At 48.1% G+C, this 14,419-nt stretch overlaps 1 pseudogene; it reads left to right on the top strand.

The window, feature by feature from the left end:
- Window positions 1-5,211: 5,211 nt before the first annotated feature.
- LOC132808000 (zinc finger protein 420-like) lies at window positions 5,212-14,207 on the top strand (annotated as a pseudogene).
- Window positions 14,208-14,419: the final 212 nt, after the last annotated feature.

Genomic DNA, 14,419 nt, shown 5'->3' with positions numbered 1-14,419 from the left:
TTCTGAGTTTTGCTCATATATCTTTTTCAGATGTTGTGTTAATGATTTCTGTTTCGGAATTTCCACAAGTTATAAAAATTGATGCTTGCAGCCTAAGTAGAATGCCCAGATGTAGAGTTTCAAAGGGAATATCTTTCCTCCAAGATATTTCTTCACACCCTACCGAACTGCAAAAGCCACCGCCTAGCATCACTATCCATAGAGCCCCCTTTAGCCCAGCCCTAAACTGTTTTGACAGGAAGTGTCATCCTATATATATATCTCACCATTAAAAATGCTTCCTCTGAAGACTCATTTCCCCATAAAAATGGGTCCCAACTCCTTAGTAAAGATTTAAAGATAGAGATGACAGTGTATGGGAAGCGTTTTGTGGGCTGCTATTTTTGAATTGGCGTCGGACGGGACAGCCTTTGGGATTCCTTGATTCTAAACTGCAACCTTTAACCCCTTACACTGATCCAAAGTCACTGCAGATTATAGAGGTTAAAGACCTGAGACAGACTCTTGAAATAGAAACAGGATATGGATAAACAAATGCCTGGATTGAATGGGTTAAATATACTGTAAAAAGTCTGAACAAAAGCAATTGCTATGCATGTGCCTCCGGTAGGACAGTGTCTCAGGTAGTTCCCTTTCCGCTCGGGTGGGAGCGAAACAAACGGCATGGAATGCATGATAGCCCTATATCAAGATGAGACTGCATGGAAAAATCCGAATTGTGCCTCTTTGTCTTTGATGTTCTCTTCCTTAAAAGGACATAAGAGGCAAGCTCCCCCTGTGTTTTCTGCCGCTGTTGGGAATCACACATCGTGTGTTTATAGACAGGATGGATCTATTGATTTGGGGGAGCTGAGATTGTGTTCGGTGATTAAAAATGTTACTGAAGCAGTGGAAGGAAGAAATTACTCCTCTTTAAACGTTCCCCGAGCGGATCTGTGGTGGTATTGTGGAGGGAATATACTGAGACCCACCCTGCCCCCTGATTGGAAGGGGATATGTGCAATTGTACAATTGGCAATACCATTCACCCTGGCATTTGAAAGAGAACAGTTAGTTGGGAAAAAAGGAAGAGATAAGAGATCACTGCTATCCACTTCTTTTGATAAAGGGATTTATCTTGATTCAATAGGGGTCCCTAGGGGAGTGCCTGATGAGTTTAAAGCTCGTAACCAGACTTCAGCAGGCTTTGAGTCATCCCTATTCTGATGGGTTACGATTAATAAGAATGTGGATTGGATAAATTACATTTATTATAACCAGGCACGATTTATTAACCACACTAAAGAGGCAGTAAAGGGTTTGGCTGAACAAATGGATGCAACCAGTCGTATGGCTTGGGAAAATAGGCTAGCCTTGGACATGCTCTTAGCTGAAAAAGGGGGCGTTTGTACTATGATAGGTCCTCAATGTTGTACTTTCATTCCAAATAATACGGCCCCTGATGGCTCAGTGACCCGTGCCCTGGAGGGTCTCCAGGCTCTGGCTGATGAAATTCCTGAGAATTCAGGTGTAAATACTAATTGGACTAGCTGGCTAGAGCAGTGGTTCGGTAAATGGAAGGGTGTGATGGTTTCAGTGGTGATTACGCTTCTGTTAGTAATCGGTGTTTTAATTGCTTTGGGCTGTTGTATTATTCCCTGTCTGCGTGGTCTAATTACCTGCCTTATTGAGACTGCATTGATGAAAAGTGACCCTAATTCAGTAGTGGGCATTCACCTACAAGCAGATGCAAACGATACTGAAGCTGATTGGAATAGACAAGCTATTATCATGTTGCAAAAATTACAGACTGAATAAAAAGACAGGGGGAATTGATATGGTTAATGTAATTTCTGCAGTTTCATGCATTCACACACACACACACACCACACACACACCACACACACCTCACTCACACACACACCTCACACACACACCTCACACACACACCTCACACCACACACACACACCTCACACACACACCTCTCACACACACCACACACACACACACACACACACACACACACACCACACACCACACACACACACACACACACACACACACACCTCACACACACACCTCACACACACCTCACACACACCACACACCTCACACACACACCTCTCTCACACACACACACACACCTCACACACACACACACCTCTCACACACACACACCTCTCACACACACACACACACCTCTCTCACACACACACACACACACACACCTCTCTCACACACACACACACACACACCTCTCTCACACACACACACACACACACCTCTCACACACACACACACACACACACACACCTCTCTCTCACACACACACACACACACCTCTCTCTCACACACACACACACACACACACACACACACCTCTCTCACACACACACACACACACTCTCTCACACTCTCTCACACTGCAAATGTGTTGCTGGTCAAAGCACAGCAGGCCAGGCAGCATCTCAGGAATAGAGAATTCGACGTTTCGAGCATAAGCCCTTCACTCACACTCACACTCACACTCATTCTCACACACTCACACTCTCACACACACACTCTCACACACACACTCTCACACACACACTCTCACACACACACTCTCACACACACACTCTCACACACCTACACACACACTCACTGTACTAAAACTGAGGTTTAATGAATAAAAGCTAAATTATGAAACTAATGATCGACGAGGCCATAATGAAGCATGAACTAGAAGTCACCTCTGTTATGCCAGGAACATGGTAACCTTGGGCAAGAAACCAAGGAATGCTTCAGTTAGACACAGAGGGCAAAATACAATGAAAGCTCTTTTCATGACATCAATAAATGTTATAACTAGTAGCAGAAATTGTAAAATAATATAACATTTTAATTAAAGAAATTGGCAGAGAAAAGCGTGAAATGCTTTAACCAATGGAATTGTCATTAATGATTTTTAATGTAAGAAAAATCCATAGCGTGAGATGTTTAAACCAATGAAATTATCACCAATGTATTTGAATGGAAAAATAATGTATAAGTATTAGTGCTGTAAAATCTCCCGTTGCGATTTCCGAAGTCCTTTTTGGAACTCGCCCAATCTTCGAAGATTGAATAAACATCTGTTGCTCCGTTTGTGTGTGTCTCGCAGTATTTCGATTTGCCACGGGAGAAGTGATAGCCGGTGGGGATAAGGGCTGATACCAGTCAACTTGGAGTTCGCCTTTTTGAACTTAACCTTGCGGACAGTCTCCCTTGACACAAGGGTTAAAGGACAGTCCGCGGTTGCCAGAGTTCGGAGGCAGGACCCGGTTGTTCTGAATCAGATCCCTAGAGTTAGAATAGTTAGCCAAGTGTCAGGAACTATTCTCCGGAGATTCAGAAAGCCTAGACAGAAATTCACTTATAACAGGGAGAACTGGCCGTGCTAAGTTACCCATAGTGACCAGGGATGTATAGGTTAGGGTGGATTGGCCATGGGAAATACGGAGTAAGGGGTTGAGTATGGGTGGGATACTGTTCAGAGGGCCAGAGTGAAATAGATGGGCTGAATGGCCTACTTCCACATTGTCGGACTTCGAGACGCTCCCCACAAAGAGGCATTTTATCTGCATCTATCTTGTCAAGCCCCTTTCAGAATTCTACTGGTTTCAATAGAGGTATACAGCACAGAAACAGACACTTCGCTCCAATTCGTTCGTACCCACCAGGATTCCAAACTTAAACCAGTCCCACTTGCCAGCATTTGGCCCATTTCCCTCTAAGCCTTTCTATTCATGTACCCATCCAAATGCTGTTTCAATGCTGTAACTGTACCTGCATCTACCACAATGTTGTAACTGCAACTGCCACATCTTCAGTAAGTTCATTCCACATGCAAATCACCCTTTTTCAAATTGTTTGCCCCTTCAGTTCCTTTTAAATCTCTCTCCTCACATTTAAAAAAAATACCCCCCGAGTTTTGAGCTCCCTGCCGCGAAGCAAGAGGCATTTGCTATTCACCTTACCTCCACTCATGATTTTATCAATCTCAATGAGGTCACCCCCCAACCTCCTGTGCTCCAGTGAATAAAGTCCCAGCCTCTCCTTATAACCCAAACCCTCCAGTCCTTACAACATCCTGGTAAATCTTTATTAAACCCTCTCTAACAGTATTCTTCCTATTACAGGGCCACCAGAACTGTACTCAGTACTCTGTAAGTGGCCTCACCAACATCCTATACAACCTCAACATGATGTCCCAACCCCTATACTCAGTGGTGTGGACAATGAAGACAATGTTGCGAGATGCCTTCTTAACCACCCTGTCTAGCAGTGATGCAACTTCCAAAGAACTATCTACTGAACACCCCCCCACCCCCCCAACCATGTCTGTCTGTTCTACAACACGACTCATAGCCCAACCATTATCTGTACAACCCCTTGCCTTTATTAAGCGTCTCTCTCACACACATACTCTATCTCTCAGGCAGACACACACACACCCCTCAACACTCTCTCACACTTGCAGCCTCATACTCCATCACACTCTCACTTTCCCAAGTATGCACTCACACACAAACTCACATGCACCCACACTCACTTTCTCATGCACACACACACACTACTCTATGGGTTGAAATTGTATTGGCAGTATTATATTTGCAGACACATTCAATTTTGTTCAAAAAGCACACAATCTGCAGGCAGTCAATCCATGTAATATTCTACAAATTCCGACTTTGGAAACAGAACCAGTCTGATTCAAGATTGGAATACTGACAGACTCAAATTTCACACCTTTAATGCATTGTCTGAGCGGAGATTTTTTAAAAATAAAACCTTAAGTCATCTCAAGAACATTGTTACATATTAATGAACCAAAGCCCGCACCCATTCTAAGAGATGAAGACTATCTAAGTTTGTTCAATATATTCTATCAGTTGCATGACACTGATCTTTTGATATAAGTTCTGTGTCTTATGATGCTGTTCCATGAGGCTTATGTGTTAATGAGGCAAGATGGTACAGATGAGGCGATGGAGAATTACTGATCACCGAGGAAAGATTTAAAGAGAGTGTGGACTTGTTGGGCCGAGTGGCCTGCTCCCACTCTGTGGGGATTCTCTGAAGCGAATGGATATTAACAATCGGTGCAGGACAACGCAGGCGCAGTGCGTGCGCCCGACCTGGCCACGCCCACCCGCTAATTCCGTGACGTCACAACGCGGAAGTGACACTGAATGAAAATCCCTCCGTCTGGGCAAACCCTGGGGCGGGAAAATCTGTTCACTTGTAGCAACGGGAGTGAATCCAGGGAGGGAGCAGACCCTGTCAACTCAGGTATGGGACTTAATTCCCAGGTGAGGAGGACAGAGATTGGGAGGAGGAGATATCTTTTCTGTTTTCCTTTTCACAATGCACCCGATTTCCACAAGTAAATGCAACAGCACATGCAGCCTCAAGCCGGCTGTGCATCCTGTGTTCTTCCTCTGCCTTGGCTCCAGCACTTTTGGCTTCCTTTCCCTTCTCCACTTCCCCCCGGTGTTGATACCTCAATGTTTTCCCGGTTGTCTTTTGTGGGTTTTGAAAACTTTCCCAATCGTCTGAGTACAGGATTTGGGAGATTACGTGGTAGCTGTCCAGGACATTGGTTAGGCCACATTTGGAATATTGTGTGCAGTACTGGTCTCTCTGCTGTAGGAAGGATGTCATGGATGTTGTGAAACTTGAAAGGGTTCAGAAAAGATTGGCATGGATGTTGTCAGGGTTTGAGCTGATCAGGATGGGGCTGTTTTCCCTTGAGTACCAAAAGCTGAGGGGTGACCCTACAGATTTCTATAAAATCATGAGTGGCATGGATAGGATAAATAGACAAGGCATTTCCCTGGAATGGGGGAGTCCAGAAGTAGAGGGTAATAGGTTTAGGGGTGGGGGGAGATTTAAAAGGTCCCTTATATTCAGAGGGTGGTGTTAGGTAAGGAATGAGCTGCCAGAGGAAGTGGTGGAGGTTGGTACAATTACAGCATTTAAAAGGCATCTTGCTGGGTATATGAATAGAAAGGGTTTAGAGGGATATGGGCCATGTGCTGTCAAGTGGGACTAGATTGATTTAGGATATCTGATCAGCATGGATGAGTTGGACCGAAGGGACGATTTCTGTGCTGTACATCTGGTAGACAATCGTCCTCAAAATTCTGTTCCCATTAGCCTCTCCCTTAGCTCTATTGCACATGATTGCCAACCTAATTTAGTCCCAGCTGCCAGCACCGGGCCCATATAGGGGCCAAATGATGGCAAATGTGACTAGATTAATTTAGGATATCTGGTCAACTCAGACAGATTGAGCTAAAGGGTCTGTTTCTGTGCTGTGTGACTCTAATTGTCTTCAGTGAAAGCAGAAGTGTGGTTGTGAAGGCTGGACTTTCAGAGCATGTTTTGCCCTGACTGGAAGCAGCTGAAAATGTGTTGCTGGCAAAGCGCAGCAGGTCAGGCAGCATCCAAGGAGCAGGAGAATCGACGTTTTGGGCGTGAGCCCTGCAATCCTCACTTTCTCCTGACTGGGAAGCAGAAGAGTTTGACTGAAGTGTGTTAGAGCAGAGTGAGAACAGAGGGGAAGGGAGAGTGGGATGGTGCTTTCAATTTTGTGGAACAGCAAAAGAATATTCTGCAGAAAGTAGAATTTCTACCCTGCACTGATAGTGATGACTTTTGTAATCTCTTTTTGCAGAGTATTTGAAAATCTGAAGACTGAAGTTTCAAAATCAACAGATGAAGGGCTTATGCCCGAAACATTGACTCTCCTGCTCCTCGGACGCTGCCTGACCTGCTGTTTTTCCAGCGCCACATTTTTTGACTGACTCTCCAGCGTCTGCAGTCCTCACTTTGATGTCAATGTCTGACAGTCACTCAATCCATCGGGACCACAACAATTTTTGACTGTGATTTCTGTGAGAGGGATCAACGCTTTTTGGTTCCTGTTTGAAGACGTTTTCAGCATCAGTGGGACTGGACAAGAGACCCCACTGTTGGAGCGCATTGTGTGTGGAGCCTCAAACAGCTATACAGCCTGGGAAGGGGATTTCACGGCAGGGAGGGGCTCTACAAGTGTTTGTGTGCAGCTGAAGCTGTGGCCATGGAGAAATCTGAGGAATCCCGCCCTATGGAAGATCCGTGGAAGTGTGGGGACTGTGGGAAAGGCTTCCGTGTCCCATCTGCCCTGGAGACTCATTGGCGCAGTCACACTGGGGAGAGGCCATTCCCCTGCACTGACTGCCTTCAGACATTCCTCCCACGTGCTGGCCCACCTGCGGGGCCACATGGGAGAAAACTCCATCAGCTGTCCCGAGTGCGGGAAGGCCTTCCTGTTTTTCTCTGCCCTGTTGGCCCATCGGCGGATCCACACAGGAGAGAGGCCGTTCAGCTGCCCTGAGTGTGGGAAGGCCTTCAGGTATTCATTCAACTTGTGGACCCACCGGCGCGTCCACACGGGGGAGAGGCCCTTCAGCTGCCCTGAGTGTGGGAAGGCCTTTACCCACGACTCTGCCTTGTGGAGCCATTGGCATGTCCACACCGGGGAGAGGCCCTTCAGCTGCCCCGAGTGCGGGAAGGCCTTTACCCACATCTCCTCCCTGATGAGGCATCAGCGGGTCCACATGGGGGAGAGGCCCTTTACCTGCTCTGTGTGGGAAGGCCTTCAGCAGTTCCTCCACCCTGCTGACCCACCAGCGGATCCACACCGGGGAGAGGCCCTTCACCTGCCCCGAATGTGGGAAGGGCTTCACCCGCTCCTCCCACCTGCAGAGCCACCAGCGAGTTCATGTGCCATCGCAGGGGGATTGAAGGAGTGACGGCCGAATCCCATTATCGACAGGGGAGGTGTGGTGTGTGCACTTTGACCCTGAGCTGTTCAAAAAGCAACTACTTTTTTTCTGCCTTTTTGCTGGGGTGATCTGAAGCTGCAACAAAGTTACCAAGTTGCAATAAAGGTTACCTGAACTTACCACCAGGCTCAGACTCTCATTGAAAGCTTTGAGCTCCAAGAGGTTTTTGATTTAAAGCTGCTCATTTCTTTCAGCCTCCTGCACTAAGTTTAGAACATAGAACAATCCAGCGCAGAACAGGCCCTTCAGCCCTCAATGTTGTGCCGACCTGTGAACTAGTCTCAGCTCGTCCCCCGACACTATCCCAAAATCATCCATGCACTTATCTCAGGATTGTTTAAATCTCCCTAATGTGGCTGAGTTGACTTCCTTAGCAGGTAGGGCATTCCACACCCTTACCACTCTCCGTGTAAAGAACTTGCTTCTGACATCTGTCTTAAAGCTATCACCCCTCAATTTGAATTTATGCCCTCTCGTACAAGCTAACGTCATCATCCTAGGAAAAAGTCTTTCTCTGTCTACCCTATCTAATCCTCTGATCATCTTGTATGTCTCTATCAAATCCCCCTTAGCCTTCCTCTTTCCAATGAGAAAAGACCCAAGTCTCTCAGCCTTTCCTCATAAGCCCCCCCCTCCAGACCAGGCAACAAACTGATAAATCTCCTCTGCTCCTTTTCCAATGTTTTCCACATCCTTCCTGAAATAGGGGGACCAGAACTATACACAATATTCCAAGTGTGGCTGCACCAGCGTTTTGTATAGTTGCAGCATGATATTGCAGTTCCGGAACTCAATCCCTCTCCGAATGAAACCGATCACACCGTATGCCTTCTTAACAGCACTATCCACCTGGGTGGCATAGATCAGGGATCTACGCACATGGACTCCTAGATCACTGCCTTCCTGTTATTCTTCCCAAAGTGAATCTCACCTCACATTTAGCTGCATTGAACTCCATTTGCCACCTCTCAGCCCAATTCTGCAGTTTATCCAAGTCCCCCTGCAACCTGTAACATTCTTCCAAACTGTCCACTACTCCACCGACTTTAGTATCGTCTGCAAATTTACTAATCCATCCACCTATGCCTGTGTCTAAACGATTTATAAAAATGACAAACCGCAATAGAGCCAAAACAGATCCTTGTGGCACACCACTAGTAACCGGACTCCAGGCTGAATATTTTCCATAAACCACCACTCGCTGCCTTCTTTCAGAAAGCCAGTTTCTAATACAAACTGCTAAATCACCCTCAATCCCATGCCTCTGCATTTTCTCCAACAGCCTGCCATGTGGAACCTTATCAAAGGCTTTACTGAGGTCCATGTACCACGTCAACTGCTCCACATTCATCTACATGCTTGGTCACCTTCTCAAAAAACCTGAGGGGTTTGTGAGACATGACCTGCCCTTGATGAAAGCATGTTGACTATCTGAAATCAAATTGTTGCTTGCTAAATGATTATAAATCCTATCTCTAATATTCCTTTCCAAAAGCTGTCCTTCAACAGAAGTAAGGCTCACTGGTCTATAATTACCTGGATCATCTCTGCTGCCCTTCTTGAACAAGGGCACAACATTTGCAATCCTCCACTCTGGTACTAAACCCGTAGACAATGACGACTCAAATATCAAAGCCAAAGGCTCTGCTATCTCCTCCCTCGCTTCCCAGAGAATCCTCGGATAAATCCCATCCGGCCCAGGGCACTTGTCTACTTTCACTCTTCTAGAATTGATAACACCTGTGTGCAACTAACCTCGATCCTTTCGAGTCTAATATCTCGTACCTCATTCTTCTCCTCTACAATATTCTCCTTTTCCTGAGTGAAGACCGATGAGAGAGATTCATTAACACCTCTCCAATCTCCACAGGGCCTACACTCAACTTCCCACTTCTGGCTTTGATTGGCCCTATTCCTACCCTAATCATCCTTTGATTCCTCACATACCTATAGAAAGCTTTAGGGTTCTCCTTTATTCTATTTGTTAAAGACTGCTCATGTCCTCTCTTTGCTCTTAACTCTCTTTAAATTCTTCCTAGCTGATCTGTAACTCTCCATCGCCTCATCTGAACCATCGTGCCTCAACAACACAAGCCTCCTTTTTCTTTGTAACAAGAGATGCAATTTCTGTTGTAAACCACGGTTCCCTTACCTTATCACTTCCTCCCTGCCTGACAGGGACATACCTATCAAGGACACACAATATCTGTTCCTAAAACCAGCTCCAAGTTTCAATTGTCTTTATCCCCTGCATTTTGCTACCCTATTCTATGCATCCTAAGACTTGCCTAATTGCATTATAATTGCCCTTGCCCCATCGATAACTCTTGACCTGTGGCATGTTCCTATCCCTTTACATCGCTAAATGAAATCTAACTGAATTATGGTCACTCTCTCCAAAGTGCTCACCTACCACTAAATCAAACACCAGGCCTGGTTCATTACCAAGCACCAGATCCAGTGTGACCTCCCCTCTTGTCAGCTCTTCGACATACTGTGTCAGAAAACCCTCCTGCACACACTGGACAAAAACTGATCCATACGATGTACTAGAGTGAAAGCATTTCCAGTCAATGTTGGGGAAGTTAAAGTCCCCCATAATGTCCACCCTGTTCCATTCACTCTTACCCAGAATAATTTTGCTAATCCTCTCTTCCACCTCCCTGGAACTCTGTGGAGGCCTATTTTAAAAAAAAATCTCTCAGCAGTTTGACCTCTCCTTTCCTGTTTCTAACCTCAGCCCACATTACCTCAGTAGACGAGTCCTCATCAAACGATCTGTCAGCCACCATTTTCCTATCCTTGACTAACAAGGCCACGCCACTCCCTCTTTTACCACCTTCCTGTTCTTAATGAAAGATCAAAACCCTGGAACCTGCAACATCCATTCCTCACCCTGCTCTATCCCTGTCTCCGAAATGGCCACAACATCCAAGTCCCAGGTACCTAGCCGTGCTGCGAGCTCACCTACCTTGCGAATACTCTAGCATTGAAGTAGACACAGTTCAAACCACTTCGCTGTCTGCTAGCACTTTCCTGTGACCCTGAAATCCTGTCCCTGTCCTCCCTCCTCTCATCCTCCTGTGCATTGTAGCTACACCCCCGGTTCCCATCCCCCTGCTGAGCTGGTTTAAGCTCACTTGAACAGCATCAGCAAATTTCCCACCCAGGATATTTCCCACCCTGGTTCAAGTGAAGACTGTGCTGTTTGTACAAGTCCCACCTTCCCCAGAATGAGCCCCAATTATCCAAAAATCTGAAACCCTTCCTCCACCACCATCCTTGCAGCCACGGGTTCAGCTGATATCTCTCCCTATTCCATGCCTTGCCTCGGTTGCATGACATTGTGATCTGTTGCTATTAATTCTGTGTCTTATGATCCTGCAGCACAGCTCCCCGCAGAAGGAGCAGCGCTAAAGAAGCTAGTGTTTCCAAATACACCTGGGTGGGCGGGGCTTTCCCGGAGGGGAGGGGTTTAGCCAGGGGGCGGGTTTTAGCGGGAGGGTGCTGTTCATGGGTGGGGCCTGTCTCATGGGAGGGTCGCGCGCGAGTAGGCGGGGCGAGGCTCAGTGGGCGGGGCGGCGCGTTGACCCTGGAGGCGCGCGGCTTTGTGGGCGATTGCGTGAGGGGCAGGGGGCGTGGTTTTGACTCGCGTGGGGGACCGCGTTGAAGGGGCGGGTTTTGGTGCTCGAGGGGAAAGAGGTTTGTTTCCAAGAGGCGGGACTTTGGCCTGAGGGGCGGGGTGTACTTGCAGCGTTCGGAAGGGGCGTGGTTTACGTGTCGCATTGGCGCCGGAGGAGGCGTGGCCATACCGAAGCCGGAAGTGTGTCCGCGGCCTGTTCCCGCCGCTGGAGCCCGTGCTGCAGCAAGTAAGGTAAAACTTTATCAATATTTCCTTTTATAGAGTTTGTATTTGTAACAGTAATGGCTACTCAATATCATCATAAAGTCCCAAAATGCAATTCAGTTCAATCCATTGCAGATAAGCTCTCCCTTAGCTCTATTGCACATGATAGCCGACCCAATTTAGTCCCAGCTGCCAGCACCGGGCCCATATAGGGGCCGAGTGATGGCAAACGTGACTAGATTAATTTAGGATATCTGGTCAACTCGGACAGATTGAGCTAAAGGGTCTGTTTCTGTGCTGTGTGACTCTAATTGTCTTCAGTGAAAGCAGAAGTGTGGTTGTGAAGGCTGGACTTTCAGAGCATGTTTTGCCCTGACTGGAAGCAGCTGAAAATGTGTTGCTGGAAAAGCGCAGCAGGTCAGGCAGCATCCAAGGAGCAGGAGAATCGAGGTTTCAGGCGTGAGCCCTGAAGAGCCCTGCAATCCTCACTTTCTCCTGACTGGGAAGCAGAAGAGTTTGACTGAAGTGTGTTAGAGCAGAGTGAGAACAGAGGGGAAGGGAGAGTGGGATGGTGCTTTAAATTTTGTGGAACAGCAAAAGAATATTCTGCAGAAAGTAGAATTTCTACTTGTTCTGAATTTCTACCCTGCACTGATAGTGATGACTTTTGTAATCTCTTTTTGCAGAGTATTTGAAAATCTGAAGACTGAAGTTTCAAAATCAACGGATGAAGGGCTTATGCCTGAAACATTGACTCTCCTGCTCCTCGGACGCTGCCTGAGCTGCTGTTTTTCCAGCGCCACATTTTTTGACTGACTCTCCAGCGTCTGCAGTCTTCACTTTGATGTCAATGTCTGACAGTCACTCAATCCATCGGGACCACAACAATTTTTGATTTTGATTTCTGTGAGAGGGATCAACGCTTTTTGGTTCCTGTTTGAGGACGTTTTCAACATCAGGTGGGACTGGACAAGAGACCCCACTGTTGCAGCGCACTGTGTGTGGAGCCTGAAACAGTTATACGTCCTTGGAAGGGGATTTCACGGCAGTGAGGGGCTCCATACGTGTTTGTGTGCAGCTGAAGCTGTGGCCATGGAGAAACCCGAGGAATCCCACTTTGTGGAAAAACCGTGGAAGTGTGGTGACTGTGGGAAAGGCTTCCGTGTCCCGTCTGCCCTGGAGACTCATCGGCGCACTCACACTGGGGAGAGGCCATTCCCCTGCCCCGAGTGCGGGAAGGCCTTCAGACATTCCTCCCACCTGCTGGCCCACCAGCGGGGCCACACGGGGGAGAGGCCCTTCAGCTGCCCAGAGTGCGGGAAGGCCTTCAGCACTTCCTCCACCCTGCTGAGACACCAGCAAGTCCACACGGGAGAGAGGCCGTTCAGCTGCCCTGAGTGTGAGAAGGCCTTCAGGTATTCCTCCACCTTGCGGACCCACCAGCGTTTCCACGCAGGGGAAAGGCCGTTCAGCTGCCCCGAGTGTGGGAAGGCCTTCAGGTATTCCTCCACCTTGCGGATCCACTGGCGTGTCCATACGGGGGAGAGGTCCTTTACCTGCTCTCAGTGTGGGAAGGCCTTCAGCACATCCTACCACCTGCTGACCCACCAGCATGTCCACACAGGGGAGAGACCGTACACCTGCCCTCATTGCAGGAAGGGCTTCAGATATTCCTCCTCCCTGCTGACCCACCAGTGGATCCACACGGGGGAGAGACCGTACACCTGCTCTCAGTGCGGGAAAGCCTTCACCTGCTCCTCCCACCTGCGGAGACACCAGCGGATCCACACGGGGGAGAGGCCCTTCAGCTGCCCCGAGTGCGGGAAGGCCTTGACCGACATCTCCTCCCTGATGAAGCATCAGCGGATCCATACCGGGGAGAGACCGTACACCTGCTCTCAGTGCAGGAAGGCCTTCAGCACATCTTCCTCCCTGCTGAGGCACCAGCGGATCCACACCGGGGAGAGGCCGTTCATCTGCTCTCAGTGCGGGAAGGGTTTCACCCGCTCCTCCCACCTGCAGAGCCACCAGCGAGTTCACGTGCCATCGCAGGGGGATTGAAGGAGTGACGGCCGAGTCCCATTATCGATTGGAATATCAACCCGGTTCCGGGGACTCCTGGGTTCGAATCCCGCCACGACAGATGGCAGAGTTGGTATTCGGTCAGAAATGTGGAGTTCAGAATCTAACGATGAGACCGTTTCAGGGAGGAGGTGGTGCAGGGGAGAAAGCCCCCATCTGATTCCCTCTCTCCCTTGTTAGGGAAGGGAACCGCCATTGTGGGAAAGGATTCACTCAAGTCGTTCCAGCTGCATCCTTTACCTGGTCTGCCCGACACGTGACTCCAGACCCACAGCAGTCTGGTTGACTCTACACTGCCCCTTCCTGGCAAAAGAGCGGGGAGAAACTTAATCGGAGACAGGGTATGGGTTAAAATTGCTGAGTGAGGCAATACTTCCTCCGGGTTACAGCTGTACCAAGGATCCAGTTACAAAGGGACAGCTTGGTGCTGGCCAATAGTAAAGACAGTGAGGGGGGTGGGGATGGGGCCAGGGGAGGTGTGGTGTGTGCACTTTCACCTTGAGCTGTTCAAAAAGCAACTACTTTTTCTCTGCCTTTTTGCTGGGGGGATCTGAAGCTGTAACAAAGTTGTGTTGCAATAAAGGTTACCTGAACTTACCACCGGCTCAGACTCTCATTGAAAGCTTTGAGCTCCAAGAGGTTTTTGTTTTAAAGCTG

Source organism: Hemiscyllium ocellatum, assembly GCF_020745735.1.
Source record: "Hemiscyllium ocellatum isolate sHemOce1 chromosome 27 unlocalized genomic scaffold, sHemOce1.pat.X.cur. SUPER_27_unloc_3, whole genome shotgun sequence".
Lineage (NCBI taxonomy): Eukaryota > Metazoa > Chordata > Chondrichthyes > Orectolobiformes > Hemiscylliidae > Hemiscyllium > Hemiscyllium ocellatum.
Note: the sequence above shows the minus strand (reverse complement) of the source record. Positions and strands in the feature narration are given on the sequence as shown.